At 63.4% G+C, this 11,860-nt stretch overlaps 1 non-coding gene across 1 annotated transcript; it reads right to left on the reverse strand.

Annotated features, from left to right (window-relative positions):
- Positions 1–1,175: 1,175 nt before the first annotated feature.
- On the reverse strand, positions 1,176–1,301 carry LOC119036162 (U6atac minor spliceosomal RNA). The gene has a single exon (XR_005079932.1). It is a non-coding gene; the product is annotated as a U6atac minor spliceosomal RNA (small nuclear RNA).
- Between the last annotated feature and the right edge of the window lie 10,559 nt (positions 1,302–11,860).

Genomic DNA, 11,860 nt, shown 5'->3' on the forward strand with positions numbered 1-11,860 from the left:
GGTGGATCGAGAAGACGCTCCGGAAAATGGCCGTTTTGCAGCTTCTTTTATACATGAAACTCGAGGGGGAAACCTGAGGGACTCTGAAATCCTTGGGTGGCAGACAAGGGCACAGGGAGGGAGCGAGGCAGGGGCGGGGAGAACCCGGGATTGGACAGAAACGAGGTGGTGGCCGGGAGCTGGTTTGACTGCTAACGAGCAGGGTCTGGCGGTCTCTGGAGGTGGCTGCGCTGTGAGGGGCGAGAGGGAAGGAAGCGACTCCGACGACCCAGAGGCCTGTGGCTGCGGACGCAGACAGGCACGCCCAGGTGAAGGCCGACCTCCGTGGGCGCAGGGGCCTGCCTAGCACAGGAGCGCGGCGTGAACCGCTGGGCAGTCCCACGCGGCTGCCCGGAGCCCGCCAGGCCGCGGCGCAGGCCTCCCCGAGCTCCTCGGGCCTCGCGTGCGCGCGTGTTTCGTCCACACGTTATTCGAGCAGTGAACACACAGCACCTGTGAAAGACGCTTCAAGAGCATTCGTGCGCACAATACCACAGTCACACCCAAAATATACTTTAATGAAATATCTGATATTCTGATTTCCCCAGTTGTCTTCATATCTTTAGAAAAGTATGTATACACGTGTATTCAATGTCCCCGAGCACAGAGCTGGTTGCACCTGCGTTGGGTGGGTGGGTGTCCAGGTCCCGGTCTCCGCCCCCCGGGGTCTGCGCCCCGGGCTGCACGTGCGGCCCGGCTCCCGGGAAGCTCGAGGGTGGTGCTGGGCGCTTTTCCCGGCGACGGCAGCCTCCGTCGGGCCGGTCCGATGTACCTTCATCATCGAAGTCCTCAAGCGAGCTCTAGGTTCAGACCACAGCACTGTGTGAGCTCGGGACACCGGGGAAACGTGCTGCCCGCCCTCGGGGCCGCTTTTCCGGGGGCTTCCGCGTGGGGGTGCACATCCCTTCCGGCTCTTTGGCCTCGGGGGGCGGCCTGGGGGCGGCAGCGCTCCCCTCCAGGCGGCTTCGGGTGCAGCAGGGACGCGTACGCCGGGCCCGGGCGGGGGGGGGCGGGCAGGAGTGGGGTGGAGGCGCAGAACCCGCGGGAGGGAAGAATCCTGACTGTCGGTGAGAGGCGCGGGAGCCCGGCGTGGCCGCCAGCAGCTCAGAGGAGTACAATTCGCCGGACCCGGGACAAAAAAACAGTGGTTAGATGCCACGAAGTAGGTGGCAATGCCTTAACCGTATGTGTGTTGTTAGGCCCAAGGGCCTCTTCCATCCTTGTCAAGGGGAGTGCTAACCTTCTCTCCTTTCATACAACACGCTTTTTATTTCGTGAGCCAGCTATTTAAAGACCTATTTCTTAGTCACCTCACGTTTATGATGACTTTACATGCGTGTCTGAAACACATGAATGAAAGTACTCACAACCTTCCGAAACTTCCACAGCTACCCTAAAACGCCTATATTTTGATTTAGGCTGGTGGGAAACCCTTTATTTTCCATTCCCTAATATATTCATAAATCTGGCCAATCAGAGGCTGTTAAGAGCACCCGGAAGTGCTCAGCATCCTTCAGCAAACTCGATTCCCCCGGAAACAAAATAGCGATTGCCACAGCGATGGTCTGGAAATGGTTCGGATCTTTCTGCGGAAATGAACGTAGTTTGTAGCGAATCAGAGGACGAGGAAAGAAGATCGGCATCCCGGGCTTCCGGACGCGGCTCTGCGCTTGGAACTGTGGGTGCTAGGGGCACTGGGACACGTTGACGTCGCCCGCCTGCGCCCTAGGGTCCGCAGCCCCCCCCCCGCCTGGTGTCTGCGCATGCCTGTACACGTCTGTGGTCCGCAGGTTCGAGCCCCGGCGAGGGCCCACTCTTTGCGGACCGGTCTCCGCCTCTCCCGGCCTCCTTCCCTCGGGGTTGTAGGGTTTGAACCCGACGCCTCGCGTGCCCGCCGCCCGGCAGTGCGGACGGTGGGTCGCCGCGGCTCCCGCCTGCCTTCTTCTCGCGCGCCGCGGCCCATCTCCGGGCGGTGAAGCGGGGCCTCCCCACGGCCGCGGGCGGGCGGACCCGGGGGTGCGTGCGGGTCTGGGTGCCCCTCGGGGGAACCACGTGGGCTGCGTGAGGCCGGTGTTTGTGAGCCGTGCGTGCGTGGGTGCGTGCACGTGTGTGCAAGGGACGCGCCCACCTGGGCGGAGTCGCGGTGTGGTCCCCGCCTGTGTGTCCGCGCACGCTCACGCCCGCCACGCCCGCGTGCACAGACACAGGAGGGCCGCGGACCGAAGGGGCGCCGGGCGGGCTGGGGCGCCGCTTCCTGTAGGGGGTAACCCTCGCCTGCAGCCGGCCCTGTGCTACGAAGTGTCGGGTAAGCCCGTGCGCTCCAGGTCGGCAGCTCCGCGGGGTCGTACGGAAGGTCTCTGCCCACCTTTGCAGAGCGCGCGTGGAGAGAAGAGCGGGGGGCGTGGCCAGGGGACAGGTGGGCGCCCAGAGGCGTGAGGGACGGGGGCGGGCAGCGGCGTCAGCTGGCCGTGTGTGGGCCGCCTGACCCGGGCGAGTCCTTTCTGCCCCGCATTCGCACTCCCCTCCACAGCGTGAGCCCTGGGTGCAACCCAGGGGAGATGTGGAGCAGTGTTGAGGCCGGGCCAGCTCCCAGCGCAGCGCCGTACGTGGGAGTCCTTAGCACCCGCCGTGTGCTGAGGCCTGGGTGGCCCTGCACCAGTGTGCCATAGTTCACTCCCACATCCCAGAAGAAGGTGCCAGCAGCACCCCCATTTATAGCCGAAGACACAGGCCGAGGGGTTGGGTAACTAGTGCCAAGTTACACCTCTGGTGGCACAACAGATGGGCTGAGCCTGGCGGTGGGTGAGGTCGGGGGTTCTGCACTCTCTGCAGCTTGAGCCGGACTCGGGTGCTCACAGCTGGGTCCCTGCCCTCCACCAGCCGGCCCCCTGCCTCCGGCCTCCTGGGCCCCTCAGGTCTGGTCACACGGGCTGCGCGTGAGGTGGTGGGGTCCGAGGGATGTCTCCTGCCCACCACCGCCAGGTTATGTGGGGCCTCCCCCTTCCCTTTGGTCTGCAAGTCCTGGTCCCCATGGGCTTGGAAAGAAGGGGCAGCTGGCTCCTCAGGAACTGCAGACCAGGTCTCTCAAGCTTGGGGATGAAGAGGAACTGCCTGGGGTTAAATGCTGGTTCCAGGCTCCCCCCAGTCTGAACTGGGGCCTGGGACCAGGCCCAGGAGTCTGCATTTACAAATCCTGTTTGTGCGCCCCCCGGCCCCCATCCTGGCAGCCTGCTTTTGCTCTGGGGACTTAGCAGTGATGACACAGGACATGGGAAGCATTTGTGGAGTGAGGCAAACAGCAGTGTCGCAAGGGGAGGTGGCAGAAGGTCAACACTGGGAGGACCTGGGGGGGAGGACCCAGAGACCAGCTGCCACTCTCTGTGGCCTGGGCGCTGCACTGACCTGGGTTCATGGGCCAAATTTACTGAGGTTGCTCCCCCCGCCCCCCATCTACGGCGACCTGGGACAGGAGTGTGGGCAGATCCCTTCTGCCCCTCAAGTGATGTGCACCAGCTCAGCTAGCGCCTACATGCAAGCTTTGTTAGTCTGTGGTGGCCACCAGGGAGACCCTGACCATCAGCCCCGCCTGGCACGTTCCCACCTCCATCCTGGGTGTCCCTGGGCCAGTGGACTGTCTGCCACGCTCCCGGTGTCCTGGACAGGAGGCCGGTCACCTGCAGGGACTTCACCAGGATGGAAACATGCGGATGGACAGACGCTGAGTATCCTTCCCCGGGGTCTGTCTCCAGAGGCCCCTGCATGAAATCAGGGGCTACACCCAGAGAAAGTTCCAGAAGCAAGAGAACGGGCAGTCATTTTGCACAGGCGGAAACAGGAGGGGAGGACTGGCCCACAGGCAGCCAGCGAGTTGTCCATAAGTGTTTGGGGTGAGGGCCCAGCCCCTGACTCCCACAGGTGGAAATGGAGCCGGTGGGGTTCCCGGCAGCCCCGGTGAAGCCCAGCCTTTCCCCTCGTGGGTCCTGGTACAGCTGCCCGATGAGATACCAGGCCCCCGTTTCGCTGGAATCTCGGATCATCCTTACTATTTTGTGGAAATGTATTCACCGATTATCTGAAATTCAAATTGAACCGAATGTCCTGGATAATAATTAGCTCAATTCAGCAACCTTGGCAATGGGAGGGGCCCCTGTCACTTTCCCAAAGTGGTCCCTGGAAATGCTTGCTTGGGAAGTTCTGTGTTAAAATTTCGGACTCTTTCCCCAGCCCCATCCCCTGCCCTTTGTGAGAATGAGCCTGGGGGTAAGTGGCATTTAGGATCTGGGCCACTGGACTGCTGGGATGAGGTCCGCGATCTCCAAAGGAAGAACATGCGGGAGGGAAGAAAGGGTCCAGGGCTGAGAGAGAGGAGGCGGAGGTCAGAGCCAGGTCGGAGAGCAGCCTGGCAGGCAGCCCTCTCGCTGGGCACTCCCTGGCCGCAGCCTCTGGGTTGGCAGGCCCAGAGCCCCATCTCGGCTGACCCGGTGAGCCAGCGGCAAGCGCGGCCCGCCCACCAGAGCCCAAAGCCTGCGTCCTGGTCAGTGTCATCGGTTCGGAGAGCTTTCTAGACTCTGATGAAGGTGCTGCGCTGGCTCAGGGCACCCACCAGGGTCAGGCCACAGGAAGTCCCAGTCCTTGTGCCCCAGCCACGTGGATGGGCCAGGTCGGCCTCTCCACACCTTGGCGTTCTTGCAACAGCGAGGGAGGGCCAGGCGGGGCAGAGTGGTGGCGGGGTTACGGCGAATCCTGGCTGCTCCAGGAGCTCTGCCTGCTGTGCCTGTGGCTGCGTGGGGTGGGGCGGAGGTGGCAGTGGGGGCCCGGCCCTGCTCACCTCCAGGTCACAGACCTGCCTGCTGGCCTACGCCCCCAGGGCCTCTCCAGGTCCCCAGAGGGGAGAGAAGTGACGTCTCTAGGAACATGGGCAGGCCTTGGGAATCGGGCCACCCTGACTGTGGACGCCCCTGTGCGCCAGCCCCCATCCTGCTGTCCTGGAAGGGCCAAGAGCGCCTGCCCTTCCCTTGCGTTCTGCTTTCTGTGGGAAGGCTTGGGGGTGCCCACCCCAGCTGATGGCTCCTCTCGGGGGTGCAGTGCTGGGTAGATGGGGGACACTGGCGCTGGCGTCCATCATGCTGGGCAATTCCAGAAGCATCCACCAGGGGGCGGGGCTGCACCTCTCAAGGTCTCCACCACGGCAGCAGAGGGAACAGATTGGGTGCCAGGCCCTGCCTGGGTCAAGGACAGGCCACAGCTCACCTCTAAGACTCAGCCGCTGGAGCAAAGCCAGCACAACTCCCAGTCTGGCTTCTCCCTGGCCTTGGCAAGGTCACCTAATGGCCCTGTGCCTCAGTCCCCGTCCCCCCCTGCCCCCCAGTACTGGGACTCAGCTCTGTACTGCATGGCTCCTGCTGTCCTGTTTTCCGGAGAAACTGAGGCTCAGGACACTAACTGAATGATGCCTCTGGCACAGCGGCGGTGGGGTCTGAGCCTGGGCTCCTGGGTCCCCAGAGGCCCCGGGAGAGGCTGGGAGGTACGGGGGCTGGGGGCCCTGGGGGAGGGGAGGGGTCCTGCCATTTGGTCTGCAGGCAGCACTGCCGCCCATGTTCTTTCAAAGTTGGTGCCCTCTCTGTTACACGTGCCTGCTCAACACGTGCATTCAAACCCTCGTCGGCAGCCGCGCAACCCTCCCCTTCCCGGCACTGGAGGCGGCCTGGCCCTTGCGTTTCTGCAGCCAGCACTCGGTCGCCTGGACGCCAGTGTCTGTCTCCCATGAGTCACTCGTGTGACTCTGAGAAGACCCGCAGGGTCGCTGGACGGGGCCACCGGGAACCTCCTCGGCCCCTCTCAGAGTCCCTCCCAGCTTTTCCAGGCAGTAGCGGATTCCGTCGGGGGCCAGGGAAGGTTCAGTGAAGGCCTTTTCGGGGAATGACTTTCCAGATTCTTCTCTGTGTTCATGGGCTCAGACGGTCTAAAATAGGACACTCCGGGGACACTGGAGTTCTTCCCTCTGGTCCCCGTGCTGCTGAGGACGGGACACAGGTCAGGGTACAAAGTGCGGTTTCCTTTTGCCCCAAGAGCTGTTTGGAAGTGGATACTGTGTTGAGGGTGGGGAGGAGGACACGCTGTGCTTGACGCTTGTCCCCCCACCCCACGGGTCCTACAGGCTGGTGGTGATACCCACTGCTGGCCATCACTCCCAGGGGGCCCTCCAGGGACACCCCCAGGCCACTTGGCCCAGCCTGCAGGGAGGGCAATGACTGCCCGGGGGAGAGAGGCCTCTCGTCAGGGGCTGCTATTAATAAAGTGACCGCTGACCCCGGACGTGTGGAGGGAGGAGGGGACGGAGCGTTCCCAGGGTGGACGTTTGGCCGGAGGCCTCTCTTGCGTGACTGGCTGGCCTCCAGAGCTCTGGCTCTGCCCTGGCCCCATGGCCCTGTGGCCCCGGTGGGCGGAAGCCCCAGAGGACCATGCACGGGGCTGCCCTTCCTTCAGGATATAAATATCCAGGCCAGCTCCCCTGCAAGCGGCCTGCTGGGCCAGAGGGAGGGCGGGACTCACGTGGTCGGGGGCCCCCCAGCCGGCTCCCTGTCACTCCAGAACAGTGGCTGCCCGCCGTGTTTGGGCCCCAGAGGCGGTGGGGCCCAGCATCTTGCTGTTCTCTCTGCTCAGCTAGTGGCTGAGGCTGGGGACAGCAGAGGGCACGGCAGCTGTCCACCCTCCAGGAGCTGTGGCTGCAGAGACAGGGAGGACGTTCCCAGGGAGGTGCCCAGCATGTGGCCAGGGTGTTCTGGCTGCGTGGGCAGCTCTCTCGGCTCAGTGGGGGACACTATTGAACAAGTCAGTGCAGGAACAGGTTGGCCCACCAGGGGGCGCCTCCTTCGTGCTGCCCACGTCTCATGGGAGACACCAAGGCCCTGACCGTACCCTATGGGCCACACAGCCAGCAGGGAGCAGTGTGGGTCCCTGGCTGGGCGTTCAGGGGCTCAGGTCCCCCAACTGGGGACCCTCCTGCTGGAGGGAGGTGCGAGGCTGCCCCCAGGTCATCTGTTGTCATCCCAGTAAGTGTCCTTGTGGTCCCTGCCTGAGTCGCAGCAGCTTGCCCCATGGAGCCCCCCAGAGGTGAGGCCCTGGAGGGAACACAGCCCCCCACCCTGAGTTCTGGCTCTGGGGTGGCAGGGGACGAGAAATGCCAACACACTCCTGCATCTTTTTTGGGGGGCACGCAGACTCCCCCTTCACAAGGGGACCAGAGGCATGCGGTTTAAAACACACCTCCTGCTGGACAGAGTGTCACTGACCCCTGTCCTTGTCCCCCCACCTCCCCGTGGTCGGAGGGCCTGCAGTGCGCAGGCTGGAGCCAGGGCGCACCCCTTGTGTCTCTGCTTCCGGGACGTGGGCCTCACTTTCTCCACGGGTCGGAGGAGAGAGTGGGGGTTCAGAGGGGGCCCCAGCCAGAAGGGCACAGAGAGGGGTCTGAAGGCGGCCCCAGGTGACTCGAAGTCCAGGCCTGTCCCGACTCCCTTAGGGAGCCCAGGCCTCTGCAGGCAAGGGCCGAGCATTTGGCAAGTCTCGGGCACGGCACCCCGCCCCGGGCCGGCATTCCAAGTGCTGAGGGCTCTGAGACTGAGTGGATGTGCCGCTCCCCGCATTTTGCAAACTCCCGTCCCCTCGGGGCAGCGCCGACGACATCCACGTGCTGAGGAACGAGGCTCCGTGGACACCACTGTGAGAAGACAGCCCTGGGGAGGCGGGGCCGGCGTGGCCGGCGGGACGTGAGCACAGCAGGGAGCCCGTGCTCCTCACTTCTGCCTGTGTGGTGCATCCGGGGCAGGCCCAGGGAGGGCGGGCGTGGAGCGAGGACTGCCCAGCAGTTACTTTGGGTCACCAGGCCGAGCTCCGGGGCTTGGGGCCCGCCCTGTACCCGTCAACTGTGAAATGGGGGCAGTGGCAGAACCCACCAGCTGGGCTGTTGGAGGGGCACAGGAAGGATGATGTCAACACCACTCAGGGATCTGTGTGTGTTGAAGACCTACTGTGTGCTGTGCCCCGTACCAGCTCCCAGCAAGAAGAGCATCCCCATCAGACCCTTGGCCATACCTTCTTGGAGCTTCAGTCTGGGGGAGCCAGCAGTGAGCTCTGGATTCTAGACTAGGTTTGCGAGGGTCTCCCAACCTCGAAGGGTTGCTGTGGGCTCCTCTTAGCAAACAAACCGGCAGCACCCCCACAGCCAGCAGCCACCCTGAGGTGCTGCTCAGGCTCCCTGAAGGGCTGACTCGGACTGGCTCAGGGGCGGGCAGGTGTCCTCTCCTCTCTCCCTGCAAGGTTCTCTTATTTATTTGGCCCGGAGTAACCCCGGCTGTACCTCTGCTCTCTGGGGAGCCAGTGGCCTCCACACTCAGCCCTTTGACCTTGGGACCCTGGTCTGCGAGCCCCTCTTCCCTTCCAGGCTGGTGTCCAGGGCAGGCCCGAGGGACTTGTCTTGAGACCGCAGCAGCTGCAAGCCCGAACTCAGCATGGCAGGCACCACCACCCCTGTTCACAGGGGACCCCCATCACCCCAGCTCTTCTTAATGATCCTGGTGACCTCTGTGTGGTGGCAGCCGGGGTGCAGGCCCCCTTCCTTCACAGGGCATCCAAGACCCCTGCCCCTGGGCCCCTCCATCCCTGGGGCTGCCATTCTGTCCTCAGCGTTCCTGGGCATACTGTTCTCTCCAGCCTGCAGCTGGGCGTTCTCATCTCCTGCTCCGTGCGTCTGGCGCTGCAGTGTCGGCGGCCGCTGTGCCTGAACCAGCGCCCCTGCCTCAGACTGGGGCGCCCGTTCACCGATGTGAAAAGTCGGGGCAGGGGGAGAGCTGGTCCCCACATCCCACATGAGCCCTGGACCAGTCAAGGGGGGTGCATGGGCCTCGGAGGGTGTTCAGAGGGGCCTCAGCAAGCACCTCCCCACCTGCACGGTCACTTCAGGGTCCCCGGGCAGTCACATGGCCCGCCCGGGGAAGCCATGGGTGGCTGAACTCAAGTTCAGGTGTGGCCCTGAGGACGGTGCGGTCCGACGGGGGTTCTCCTTCCCAGCTGGGACTCGGAGCCTATGGGCCCTGTGCCCACGGGGTCCGGCCTGTGCGCTGGGGGTGGGGGTGTTCCCGCGCTGGGTCCTGCGGGTTGAGCGCCGGTTCACACCGAGAAGGCCGTCACCCGGTGGTTTCCAAGGCCACCAAGGTAACTGAGCCGGGGACATGGCTCCAGCCTCCGGAAGGCCAGGTTGCAGCTCTGCTCCAGCCTCATCTCAGGGACCACAGGGTGGGGGTGACTCAGGTGTCATCTGCCTCTTCACAGGCTGGACGTGCTCACAGGTAAGAGGCTGGGGGGGGGGTGACCTGCCTGCTGAAGGTCATGAGCTGGTCAGCACGGCCAGAAGGTTGCTCCATGTCCCTTCTCTGTGCTCCCGGGGGGGGCTTTGGGGAAGCGCCGTGCCCCAGCCTTTAGTTCTCAGGACAGGGGAGATCAAGCGCTGGTTACACAAATAGGAAGAGCAGAGAAGTGACGAGATAAATCGTTCCCCCGGAGACCACTCATGCCAGCGTTTTGGAGTCTGTGTGCCGTTTCCCCATGTGTGTGTTTAAATGTCCCTGAGATCAGCCCCAGCTGCTGTGGCTCAGTGGATTGAGCACCAGCCTGAGAACCAAAGGGTCACAGGTTCAGTCCCCAGTCAGGGTACATGCCTGGGTTGTGACCAGGTCCCCAGTGGGGGTGTGCAAGAGGCAACCACACAGTGAAGTTTCCTTCCCTTTCTTCCTCCCTTACCTTCTCTCTTAAAATCTTAAAAAATGCCCCCAAATGCCCCAGGTTCATACCTCACCCCTGCCTGTGTCTCACTCCCTGCTGCCGTCTGGCGTGGGGCCTCCTCAACCTCAGACCACCATGAGCTGTCCCACCACCTCCCCCTCCCCCTGGGAACTGCTCTGGCGGTGTTTTCCATGCCAAGTACTTTTTCCATGCCAAGTACTGATGTTCACACGCGTGTGTGTGCCACTTCTCCAGTGGGCAAACAGGCCAGGCTGAGGAGCTGCCACTGCCAATGCAAGAGCCACGTGCAGCCCGTGGGGGCCCCAACCGCGGACAGGGACGCCGGGGTGCTTTTCCCTCAACACTTTCTGGCCTTCGAAATCCACTGCTCTTCTGCCGCGGGGGGCGAGGCCTGGGGGCCGGCGGGGACCTGCCTTTGCTCTCATTGGTTAAGTGGCGAGGTCCCTTGGAGCCTGCCTTGGTGTCGTCCTCCTTGTACTGGCCCCCAGCGGGAGCCGTGTTCTTATAGGAGCGTTTGTAGGAACCCTGGAAATATTAATAAATAAAATATTTTTCCGCCATTCATGTTCCAAATAGTTTTCCAAGTTGATCTTTTGTCCTTTAGCATTGCCTGCAACTTGGTTTTGACATTTGAACGTGACCTCTCCCTAGATGGGGTCGGTTGCTGTTTCCTGGGCGGGGCTCTCAGCCTGTGCTGAGGGGGCGGCCCCCTGGCCGGGTGGGGGGTGGGGCTGCTGGCTGGGTCGAGACTGGGGGTGAGGGGTGCTTCCTGGTGGGGCCCCTCCTCCGTGCCTTGTGCCTGTCCCTGGAGCCGCGTGTCATGGTGTGACGGTCTGGGGTCAGGCCTGTGGCGCTCGTCAACCTAAACAGGACGTTCTGTGCGGCCCCAGAGATTACGCTTTGTTTGTTTATTGGAAAAGCAGGGGCCTGTGGGCCCAGTGCGTGCGTGCAAGCGCGTGGGTGGGGAGAGGCGAGGCCTGCCCGACCTGCGATCTGGAGGGCCCGGTTCTGCAGGCCCCGCGGGTGAACGGCCTGCTCACCTGCACCCTCCACCACGTCAAGATGACAGCCAAACTGGGCGACAGCCATCACCCAGGACCACCTGCAGTCGAGCTGAGCCGAAAGCCACGACTCAGGCTTTAAGGAGAAGCCACGTGGAGACCGAGGAGGAAACCGGCCCAGACTGCGGCTCCAGACCCAGGAACACCGAGCGGCCCTGCCCCCAGCGCGACCAATCAGGAGCGGCCCCGCCCCCCAGCGCGGCCAATCGGGAGCGCCCACGACCCCAGCAGGCCCCAGATCCAAAGGTCCACGCTGAGTGACTTTGCCCCAAGGGACGACCCATCCCCACGTCTCGGGGCGTTAGCTCACCTGTCTCCAGGCCCCTTCCTAAAAAATAAACCCTCACTTTGCTGCCCCCCCCCCCAAAGCACCTTTTGACTTACAATTCCACTTCCTTTTCCACCCAGAGCGGCACCAGGGCCTGGCCTCTTCCCCCAGCTCTCAGCTCTCTGGTGTCCCAGGCAGAGGGACCCCTAGGCGGTTGTGCCCCCACCCGACCTGGGGCACCCCCAAGGGTCTGTGAGCCGTTTTCAGTGCGTCAGGGCCAGTGAGACAGAAGTTGTTCTCCCCCGCCTGGATGGGGGCCCCTGCTCATGTCTTTTTTTGGACCCACTTGACAGATGGGGAGGCTGAGGCCTGGCGCTGGGGCCAACGTGCCTGAAGTCCCAGAGCAAGTGAGAGGTCCCAGGTCTGACAGGGACCCGCCCTGACCCCACCCTCCCTGCCCTCGCCTGGGGTGGTCTCTGGCTGCCCTCCCTGGACCTCAGGGAGAACAGGGCCTCCCTGCTCAGCACTGATCAGTCCCCCATCCCCAGTGCCTGCTCCTGGGCTGGGCAAGGGGCCCAGCACGGGGCCGCTGGCAGGCCCTCGGGGCTCAGCGGATGGTGACGGTAGACTAGCAAAGGGCCGAATTTATGTCCCAGAGGCTCCTGGCCTGGTGATGAAAGGGTAACAGTGGCTC

This window comes from Artibeus jamaicensis, unplaced genomic scaffold (assembly GCF_021234435.1).
Source record: "Artibeus jamaicensis isolate MK-2021 breed Jamaican fruit bat unplaced genomic scaffold, CSHL_Jam_final contig_471, whole genome shotgun sequence".
Classification (NCBI taxonomy): Eukaryota; Metazoa; Chordata; class Mammalia; order Chiroptera; family Phyllostomidae; genus Artibeus; species Artibeus jamaicensis.